General features: G+C 48.7%; 1 protein-coding gene and 1 non-coding gene across 12 annotated transcripts in view; one reads left to right on the top strand and one right to left on the bottom strand.

Moving 5' to 3' along the window:
* LOC115597113 (LIM domain-binding protein 3-like) overlaps positions 1-12062 on the bottom strand; it is a 49577-nt gene that overhangs the window by 29217 nt on the left and 8298 nt on the right. The window lies entirely within an intron of this gene.
* On the top strand, positions 5896-5969 carry trnat-cgu (transfer RNA threonine (anticodon CGU)). Its single transcript has one exon. It is a non-coding gene; the product is annotated as a tRNA-Thr (tRNA).

Here is a 12062-nt window from a genome sequence, read left to right as displayed (position 1 = left end):
GGTCCTGGTGGACTTCTTCTGGGACAGACTGCACTGGCTGCCACAGGCTCTCCTCTTCCTTCCGAAGGAGGAGGGAGGACAGGGAGTGGTGCACCTGGCCAGCAGGGGCGCCGCTTTCAGGCTCCAGTTTATCCAGAGGCTGCTGTATGGACCAAAGGATCTGGTGTGGAGGCCTCTGGCTCGGCTGGTTCTGCAGCGTGTCGGTGGCCTGGGATTACAAGACTCTGTGTTCTTAATGGATTTTAAGACTGTGAGGTTTCACACCCTGCCTGGTTTTTATCGTGGACTTTTCACTGTGTGGAGGCTGCTGCAGAAACAGAGGGGTCAACACGACTCTCTCTTCTGGCTGCTGCAGGAGCCGCTGGTCCACGGAGGACGCCTGAGCGCCCCCTGCTGGGCGGGAGCAGCAGTCACAGAGGCTTTCAGCAGAGCAGGGATTTTAATGCTGGGAAATATGGTCACCTTCACTGGACCTGAGTTAAAGAATGCAGCGGGCCTGGCGGCTGGTCTGGGAGGAAGGTCGGAGAGGATCGTGGGCAGACTGCTGGACCACTGGAGGAGCTGTCTGACGGGGCATGAGCACCTCCTGCTGACGGACTACAGCGGTGGCGTGACCGTCCCCCGCCCTGACGACCCGTTCCCTCCTCTCAGTGTCCGTCCCTGTTGGATGGACGGTCAGAGCTGTGACGGCAGACAGTGTGAGGTGAACCTGCAGGAGGCAAAAGGCAAAGCTCTGTCTGTTCTGATGGTGGAGTGCTTGCACAGACAGAGGATACAGCATCGGGCCGACTCGCCCTGGAGAGCTCACCTGGGCTCAGGTGAGGAGGTCCGGCCCGAGTGGAGGAGCCTGTACAAACCTCCACTCACAAAGAGGGTGGGTGACCTACAGTGGAGGCTGATTCATGGGATTTTAGCAGTAAACGCATTCATTTCCATCATGAACCCTGCTGTCTCAGACAAGTGTCCTTTCTGTGGTGCCGTAGAGACAGTGTTCCACTGCTTCTCCGAGTGTTCTCGGCTCGGCCCTCTCTTCTCTTTGCTGGGCAGACTGTTCAGGAAGGCAGGGGAGGTCTTCTCTGTACAGACATTCATCCTGGGTTTCAGGTACAAGAAGACAAACAAACACAAGTGCCAGCTGCTGAACTTTATTCTGGGGCAGTCAGAGATGGCTGTGTACGTCAGCAGAAAGAGGAAGGTAGAGGACGGTGTGGGTGATGTTGTTCTATTGTTCAGCAGGATGGTCGAAGCCAGAGTCATGATCGATTTTAAGTACTATAAGGAGATGCAGAACTTGGACCAGTTTAAGTTGACATGGACTCATGTACTTATTCTGTGTGGTGTAAACTGAGGAGTTTCATTAAAGTGATCTGCGTCGGGTTGAGCTGAGGGACAGATTTTATCCTCGTTAGTAGATTCAGACTTTACGTCAGCAGGACAGACAGCTGCTGAATGTGAACGGGTTGACCTCCAGAACCTTCGCTCACGGGGCCGGTCCGTAACCCTGAGGCCTCTGTGGCGCCTCCATCACAATGCCTGAGTGTTAAACCCTGGACAGCTGTCCACACAGAGCTAACCCCGCTGACTCACATCCATTTACTCTGATTACACCCAAAAATCCCTCCTGTCACTCTCATCTCCGCCCGCTGCGTCTCTATTTCTGTCCACCTCAGCTGCAGCCTGAGCGCTGTGACCTTTGACCCTGGAGCATGAAGATAGGTAAGGTGAAGAAGCAAAGATGGAGGAGGAGCAGGACATGGAGGGAGAGGAACATGGAGCTAAAGATGGAGGCTGCAGAGGAGCAGGAGGTGGAGGACACACACACACACTCTTGATTCCTCTCACACTTATTCTCCCGCTCTGACTCGTCTGGCTGACATTTCCACTCAGTGGGTTAATGACAGAATGAGACGTCGTCCCCGGGGACGAGCTGTTAGTGGACTCTGACAGTGACAGACTGCAGGGAGCCGGGCCCAGTTTACACTCTGGTCCAGTTCCAGTTGGAAAAGTTCCTGCAGCGAGGCCGGGCTCAGGCCCGCTGCAGGAGAACCGTTTTAACAATAACGTGTTCCGATGTGGATCTGAAGAACGAGACATGAGTGAATACAAACAGCTGCTCTACCTCCTTCAGACCAGAGGAGGGCAGCAACACTGAACACAATGTTCAGCTCTGAGAGCTTCATCGTTACAAACATCGCTTAGATTTCGTTTCATGGTTGATATTAGATATAAATTAAATCATGGGGGGGCGCTGTGGTTCTGAAGGTCCTCGGTTCAAATCCCAGAGGTGCCCCGTTGTTTCCTCTTACATGAAGCCTGTCAGGTTCAATCCACTCAAACGACACACAGGTCGTCACTCCACACAGGTCGTCACACCACACAGGTCATTACACCACACAGGTCGTCACTCCACACAGGTCGTCACTCCACACAGGTCGTCACTCCACACAGGTCATCACTCCACACAGGTCGTCACTCCACACAGGTCGTCACTCCACACAGGTCGTCACACCACACAGGTCGTCACACCACACAGGTCATTACACCACACAGGTCGTCACTCCACACAGGTCATTACACCACACAGGTCATTACACCACACAGGTCGTCACACCACACAGGTCGTCACTCCACACAGGTCGTCACTCCACACAGGTCGTCACTCCACACAGGTCGTCACTCCACACAGGTCGTCACTCCACACAGGTCGTCACTCCACACAGGTCATTACACCACACAGGTCGTCACTCCACACAGGTCGTCACTCCACACAGGTCGTCACACCACACAGGTCGTCACTCCACACAGGTCGTCACTCCACACAGGTCGTCACTCCACACAGGTCGTCACTCCACACAGGTCCAATCTACACCACACAGGTCGTCACTCCACACAGGTCTCACACCACACAGGTCGTCACTCCACACAGGTCGTCACTCCACACAGGTCATTACACCACACAGGTCGACACTCCACACAGGTCGTCACACCACACAGGTCGTCACTCCACACAGGTCATTACACCACACAGGTCGTCACTCCACACAGGTCGTCACACCACACAGGTCGTCACTCCACACAGGTCATTACACCACACAGGTCGTCACTCCACACAGGTCGTCACTCCACACAGGTCGTCACTCCACACAGGTCATTACACCACACAGGTCGTCACTCCACACAGGTCGTCACACCACACAGGTCGTCACACCACACAGGTCGTCACTCCACACAGGTCGTCACACCACACAGGTCGTCACTCCACACAGGTCGTCACTCCACACAGGTCATTACACCACACAGGTCGTCACTCCACACAGGTCATTACACCACACAGGTCGTCACTCCCACAGGTGTCACACCCACACAGGTCGTCACTCCACACAGGTCGTCACACCACACAGGTCGTCACTCCACACAGGTCGTCACACCACACAGGTCGTCACACCACACAGGTCGTCACTCCACACAGGTCGTCACACCACACAGGTCGTCACTCCACACAGGTCGTCACTCCACACAGGTCATTACACCACACAGGTCGTCACTCCACACAGGTCGTCACTCCACACAGGTCATTACACCACACAGGTCGTCACACCACACAGGTCGTCACTCCACACAGGTCGTCACTCCACACAGGTCGTCACTCCACACAGGTCGTCACACCACACAGGTCATTACACCACACAGGTCGTCACTCCACACAGGTCGTCACTCCACACAGGTCATTACACCACACAGGTCGTCACTCCACACAGGTCATTACACCACACAGGTCGTCACTCCACACAGGTCGTCACTCCACACAGGTCATTACACCACACAGGTCGTCACTCCACACAGGTCGTCACACCACACAGGTCGTCACTCCACACAGGTCGTCACTCCACACAGGTCGTCACTCCACACAGGTCGTCACTCCACACAGGTCGTCACTCCACACAGGTCGTCACACCACACAGGTCGTCACTCCACACAGGTCGTCACTCCACACAGGTCGTCACTCCACACAGGTCATCACACCACACAGGTCGTCACTCCACACAGGTCGTCACACCACACAGGTCGTCACTCCACACAGGTCGTCACACCACACAGGTCGTCACACCACACAGGTCGTCACACCACACAGGTCGTCACTCCACACAGGTCATTACACTCCACACAGGTCGTCACTCCACACAGGTCATTACACCACACAGGTCGCACTCCACACAGGTAGTCACACCACACAGGTCGTCACTCCCAACCACAGGTCGTCACTCCACACAGGTCGTCACTCCACACAGGTCGTCACACCACACAGGTCGTCACACCACACAGGTCGTCACTCCACACACAGGTCGTCACTCCACACAGGTCGTCACTCCACACAGGTCTTACACCACAAGGTCGTCACTCCACACAGGTCGTCACACCACACAGGTCGTCACTCACACAGGTCGTCACCACACAGGTCGTCACTCCACACAGGTCGTCACTCCACACAGGTCATTACACCACACAGGTCGTCACTCCACACAGGTCGTCACTCCACACAGGTCGTCACACCACACAGGTCGTCACTCCACACAGGTCGTCACTCCACACAGGTCGTCACTCCACACAGGTCGTCACACCACACAGGTCATACACTCACACAGGTCGTCACTCCACACAGGTCGTCACACCACACAGGTCGTCACTACCACACAGGTCGTCACTCCACACAGGTCGTCACTCCACACAGGTCGTCACTCCACACAGGTCATTACACCACACAGGTCGTCACTCCTCACAGGTCGTCACTCCACACAGGTCGTCACTCCACACAGGTCGTCACTCCACACAGGTCGTCACTCCACACAGGTCGTCACTCCACACAGGTCGTCACTCCACACAGGTCATTACACCACACAGGTCGTCACTCCACACAGGTCGTCACACCACACAGGTCGTCACTCCACACAGGTTCATTACACCCACACAGGTCGTCACTCCACACAGGTCGTCACACCACAACAGGTCGTCACTCCACACAGGTCGTCACTCCACACAGGTCGTCACTCCACACAGGTCGTCACTCCACACAGGTCATTACACCACACAGGTCGTCACTCCACACAGGTCGTCACACCACACAGGTCGTCACTCCACACAGGTCATTACACCACACAGGTCGTCACTCCACACAGGTCGTCACTCCACACAGGTCGTCACTCCACACAGGTCATTACACCACACAGGTCGTCACACCACACAGGTCGTCACACCACACAGGTCGTCACTCCACACAGGTCATTACACCACACAGGTCATTACACCACACAGGTCGTCACACCACACAGGTCATTACACCACACAGGTCGTCACTCCACACAGGTCGTCACACCACACAGGTCGTCACTCCACACAGGTCGTCACTCCACACAGGTCGTCACTCCACACAGGTCGTCACTCCACACAGGTCGTCACTCCACACAGGTCATTACACCACACAGGTCGTCACTCCACACAGGTCGTCACACCACACAGGTCGTCACTCCACACAGGTCATTACACCACACAGGTCGTCACTCCACACAGGTCATTACACCACACAGGTCGTCACACCACACAGGTCGTCACACCACACAGGTCGTCACTCCACACAGGTCATTACACCACACAGGTCATTACACCACACAGGTCGTCACACCACACAGGTCATTACACCACACAGGTCGTCACTCCACACAGGTCGTCACACCACACAGGTCGTCACTCCACACAGGTTGTTACACCACACAGGTTGTATGTACGTGTCCGATGTGATACTGTAGTAATCGTTGGTTAATGATAAACAGATTTTAGCAGTCAGTAACTTCATGAGCTTGATGAACGAACCTTTGGACAGTGGCTGTTGACTAGAGACAAGGCACTGTGGCTAAGCTGGTAAAAGTGCCTGTCTCGTAAACAGGAGGTCCTGGGTTCAGATCTCAGCAGCGCCTCAGTACAGTCAGACTTTAATGTTCAGAGCTGTGAAGGAGCATTTGAGCACTGAGTCATCTGAACGGTGCTTGTTTACAGGTTCCAGATTATTTCTCTGGATTAAACAGTTTGTCTTCCAGCAGCTCGCTGAGCTGGAACAATGTGAAGCCTGTCCTGGCTGAGCACGGCCTACTTTCACACTGACCCACATACACACACTTTACACAATCACTTGTGTGGTTCATCAACATGGATTCATTCATCAGGTTAAAGATCATTCAACTACCAGAACCTTATTCCTGCTGCAGATCCAGCAGAAGCACAGAAGTTAACAACGTGAAACTGATCTTGCAGAGTCTGAAATGTCTGCATGGCATCAGTCCTGTATACCGCTGAATATGGACATGTTGAACAACAGGGTGAGCTTCATGGAGTCGCGTATGTTTAAATGTCTGTTTCTTCCTGTCCACCAGGAAGCCATCAGCAAAACTCCACTGAATGTATTTATTCTACAGTTCTGGCACTGACCCGATACAACAGATCCAGCAAACGTTTGTCTGCAACCTGTTTTCATCTCGACTGTGAAAACTGTGAGTCTGGACTTCATCAAACACACACACACACACACACACACACACACACACACACAGACAGCAGTGACAGTGTAACAGAAGACTGATAAGACCTGTGTGTGTGTGTGTGTGTGTGTGTGTGTGTGTGTGTGTGACCTTCAAAAACTAAAAACAGCCTCCTGCCTGTCAGCAGCTCTCTGCCACCCTGCAGCTTCCTCCACACTGTACTGTGTGTGTGTGTGTGTGTGTGTGTGTGTGTGTGTGTGTGAGGCTGCTGTAATGATACAACCGTCATTTACTACAGACCAATCTCCAATCTCCATTTTCTCGCCAAACTCCTTGAACGCACCATTGTTGGTCAGCTACAGGTCCATATGTCAGACAACAACCTATAGGAAGAGTTTCAATCTGGTTTTAGGGAAGAACATAGCACAGAAACTGCACTAACTCAGGTCATCAATGACCTGCGTCTAGCTGCTGACTCTGGTCACCTGAACATACTCATCCTCCTGGATCTCACTGCTGCCTTTGACACTGTCTGTCACACCCTTCTGCTGAACCGGCTAGAAACATTGCTTGGCATCACTGGCAGTCCACTTTCACGGTTCAAGTCCTACCTCACAGCCAGACAACAGTTTGTGTCAATTAGCAGCTTTAAGTCACCCACATCTCCCCTTTCTCATGGTGTTCCACAGGGCTCAATTCTTGGCCCACTACTTTTCATCATTTACATTCTCCCTCTTGGTCACATCATCCGCCGGCATGGACTCAACTTTCACTGCTTTGCCGATGACACATAACTATACATTCACATGAAACCATCAGACACTCTACCACCATCCAACCTGACTGACTGCCTTCATGATATCAACAACTGGATGAACTGCAACTACCTCAAACTCAACCAGGACAAATCTGAAGCCATCCTCATTGCTTCCCCAGCCACTCTCAGCAAAACCTCCCACCTGAGCTTCTCCATCCCTGGTTTCATCACATCCACTGTTGCTGAAGTTAGAAACTTAGGTATCACCTTAGACTCCACACTCTGCTTTGAATCACATATAAAAACATCACAAAAACAGCCTTCTTCCATCTTAAGAACATCTCCAGACTCCGCCCCTCTCTATCTCACCCTGTCACAGAAACACTCATTCATGCCTTCGTTATATCCGGACTGGATTACTGTAATAGCCTTCTCATTGGATTGCCCAACCAAAGGCTAAAAAAACTTCAATATGCCCAAAACTCAGCTGCCAGAGTCCTGACTCACACACGGTTCTGGGAACACATCACCCCCACCCTTCAGCACCTGCATTGGTCCCAGTCCAATACCGAATGTCTTTTAAAACGCTTCTTCTGGTTTTTAAATGTCTTCATGGCCTGGCACCTCCCTATCTATCCCGTCTTCTCCATCCCTGTTCGCCACTCCGTTCACTACGTTGCTCTGATTCCCGTCTCCTCTCCATTCCCCCCTCTAGACTACGCTCTATGGGTGACAGAGCCTTCAGTGTGGCTGGCCCCGCTCTGTGGAATGCTCTCCCCCTCAGTTTGCAACAGTGCCCATCTATTACTACTTTTAAATCACCACTGAAGACTCACCTTTTTAAAATTGCTTTCCCTGATGATTTGTAATGTTTTAATTTGTTTTATGTATACTCCATTTGTATACTTCACTTTGCTGCTTGACTGCTGTTTGTTTTTGTAAAGTGTCCTTGAGTGACCTGAAAGGCGCTTATAAATAAAATGTATTATTATTATTATTTATGTTTTTAATCGATGTTAATCTGTCACATCTGTTTGTAGTGGTTACATGTCTGTTTATAGACATGTCTGTTTATAGTGGTTACATGTCTGTTTGTAGTTGTTACATGTCTGTTTATAGACATGTCTGTTTATAGTGGTTACATGTCTGTTTGTAGTGGTTACATGTCTGTTTGTAGTGGTTACATGTCTGTTTGTAGTGGTTACATGTCTGTTTATAGTGGCTACATGTCTGTTTGTAGTGGTTACATGTCTGTTTGTAGTGGTTACATGTCTGTTTGTAGTGGCTACATGTCTGTTTGTAGTCGTTACATGTCTGTTTATAGTGGCTACATGTCTGTTTGTAGTGGTTACATGTCTGTTTATAGTGGCTACATGTCTGTTTGTAGTCGTTACATGTCTGTTTATAGTGGCTACATGTCTGTTTGTAGTGGTTACATGTCTGTTTGTAGTCGTTACATGTCTGTTTATAGTGGCTACATGTCTGTTTGTAGTGGTTACATGTCTGTTTATAGTGGCTACATGTCTGTTTGTAGTGGTTACATGTCTGTTTGTAGTGGTTACATGTCTGTTTATAGTGGCTACATGTCTGTTTGTAGTGGTTACATGTCTGTTTGTAGTGGTTACATGTCTGTTTATAGTGGCTACATGTCTGTTTGTAGTGGTTACATGTCTGTTTGTAGTGGTTACATGTCTGTTTGTAGTGGTTACATGTCTGTTTTAGTTGTTACATTACTGTTTGTAGTGTCTATATGCAGTAGGTGATTTATTAATTTTTATCAGGGGGGATGGCCCAATCGGAGCCCTGACACACCTATGTACACCTCCACAGGACGTTGTTGCAGGACGCCTTAACCATAACTGTGACATTTCTAATTCTACAATTCCATTTTATCCAGTTATCTTCCTTTTCTCCCTTCTACAGTCTTTTTATAACTATATTCAAGTAATGAATAAATACACCTTTAATCTGTATGCAGTGACCTGAGCTTATTAAGGCAGGGTTTTCTCATGTTTCTCACAATACACTTCAAGCAAGGTCATTTTAGGTTACATGACCCCTAGGAATTTTTTACCATCTAAATTCCTTGAAGGACACACAATGAACATTGTGCAAAATAGCAGAGCCCGAGCGATTTATCGGTGTTGGCTTTATCGATTTATCGGCTGATTTATAAGGTTTTAAAACCTTACATTTAAAAAGCATAATGCAGAAACACTTGCTTAGGGTAATTAAAAATTGGTGTAATGACAGTTTTTCCAGCAGAGTGCGCTTCAACAGGGATAAAACAGCTGGTGACAGGAAATGTAACAGCTTTCTCACTAATGGTTAAACTATGAACCAGCCCAAAAATGACAATCGGCAACACAACATAAGCCACCATGTTCGGATGAGACATACTTAAAAATATTAACAAAAAGTAACATTTTAGTTTTAGAACATAAATATTAAACTTTTGTTGATGTGATCATTTTTCGTTTTTATACAATCGGGAGTCTGCACAGGATGTTTTATTTTGAAAATTGACCGGATGCTCTATGCCATTCCTGTGTCTTTGACTTCCTGTCAAAGTGGTTACATGTCTGTTTGTAGTTGTTACATGTCTGTTTGTAGTCGTTACATGTCTGTTTGTAGTGGTTACATGTCTGTTTGTAGTTGTTACATGTCTGTTTGTAGTTGTTACATGTCTGTTTGTAGTTGTTACATGTCTGTTTGTAGTTGTTACATGTCTGTTTGTGGGGTTGGTAGTGGGCTTCATCGGGGCTTCCCTGTGCAGCTGTAACAGGAGGTGGTTGGATCAGGAGCTCAGTGAGAGCTGAGTCAGCACCATGTGTTACAGCAGAGTCCAGTTACTGAGAGCTCGACTTTCACTCAGACTGTAAAACTTCAGTAGAGCCACAGTTTGATGTAGGTCAGCTGGTTTACTGCTGTTGGTGCATCACAGCAGAATAAATGAGTCCAAAACATAAAATGGGTCAATACGTCCAACATCAAATATGTGCAGGCTGCTTCATGTGAGTGGAGAGAAGCTGCTTGTTGAGGATGTAGGCACAAAGAAGACTGAGATGAATGTGAAGGTTGATTTAATCAGGTTTACGCCCATCAGCAGCTGCCGATTCTCAGAAACATGAACTATTTGGACATTCACTGATCTACGTTTTTCACTATTTTATGGATCATCTCGTCTTATCGTGTGCTAAATTCCGTCCAAAAAAGAAAACCCAGAGAGGAGATTTGGTGGATTTGTCCCGGGGAGCAGGGGCGGTTCTAGGGGGGGCCAACAGGGGCCAGTGCCCCCATAACTCTGAGTCTGGAGCCCCCTGTGGCCCCCTGACAGGGAGTCTGCATCAATACTACAATGACATATTTCTTGCAATGATTTTATTCTGAAGGGAAAGGCAGAAATAAAGTGTCTCAGCAGTTTACTACCCAATCAAAATTGTTGAAATTGTAAACACTGTTTTGTCTGAATGAGGGATTTATCCTTTTTTCCGGGTTGTATGTGCCCCCTAACAAAAAAGCCGGCCCCAACCTGGCCCCCCTATTAAAACTGGTCTAGAACCGCCACTGCCGGGGAGGGCGAACAATGGCAGCCGTCCAAATACACTTAATCAAAGTTGAGCTCAAGTTAACACAAGTATACACTTTTATAAATCATATTTTTAGCCATAAGTCACATCCGTCTGTAATGCTGTGACGTGGTTTGTTGTCGTGTATCGAGGTGACCAGCTGCAGAGGTCCTAATGAACTACAGAAAGCTCATTAGCTGACGAGCTGCATCCCTTCACACCTTTCAGCTCGTGTTTAGACTGATGAACTCTGTTGGGGTTTTTTGGGTGGCGTACAGAGTACATATACAATAATATTATCAATGCAATAATGTCAATATTAGAAGTGGGAAAAAAATCGATATTGCAATATATTGTTGTGCTCTCTGTCGCAATAAATAATCAATACACTGACGGCAAATATCGATATTTTATTACAACACACATTATGGATTTACCCCGTTGTCATCGTCAGTACTTAATCTCTCCTGTCCTGTTTGTGGGGGCGCTAATCCCGTAAATAAGGGTAAAGTAGGCGTAAGCAGCGGCCGGTGAAGAAGATGAGTTAACAACAGAAGAAGGACAGATGCAAGAATGGCGAAAAATACAAACAGCTAAAAACAAATCAAAGACCCACCCGCAAGTTTCCACTCTAAAGTGTGGACCCACTTTGGCTTTTACGAGACAGATGACGGGAGAACACCCGTGCGGTCGCTATTGCCGCCAGCGGGGGGGAGAGTTCGTCCGTCCGTCCCCCGGCTCCTCGCCGTCAGCCGGGGGACGGACAGACGAACGAACACTCGTCAACATTAGCAGGTATAACCCGCTATAAAGCAGCTAACATTGTAAATGAGTATAGCGGCGCAGAGCCGCTGTTCCACCGTCTGGAGAGAACTCTGAGCTGCCTGGACACATTAAAGTGCATGAACATTAACATGTCTTATGTAAACCAGGACAATAGCTTAACAATAGCTAAACAAGATAAGAATAACATGAAAATTAAATGAAATATTGGGCACATTTCAGTATGCAACCAATTATGTGCAGAGTTATGTTCACCCATCCAGTACCTGGGAAGTGGGAACATTAAAGTGCTTTGGGTCAACCTGGACACATCAAGGCATATTACATTTATAGAAAATAAAATAAAATAAATGCAATAAATGCATAACAAGTTTTCCTTATGGGTATTTTTTCTTTTTCAGTCACATATCGTGATATATCGTTGAT

Source organism: Sparus aurata, chromosome 15 (assembly GCF_900880675.1).
Source record: "Sparus aurata chromosome 15, fSpaAur1.1, whole genome shotgun sequence".
Classification (NCBI taxonomy): Eukaryota; Metazoa; Chordata; class Actinopteri; order Spariformes; family Sparidae; genus Sparus; species Sparus aurata.
The sequence above is the reverse complement of the archived record's forward strand: the minus strand, read 5'-3'. Positions and strand labels throughout refer to the sequence as shown.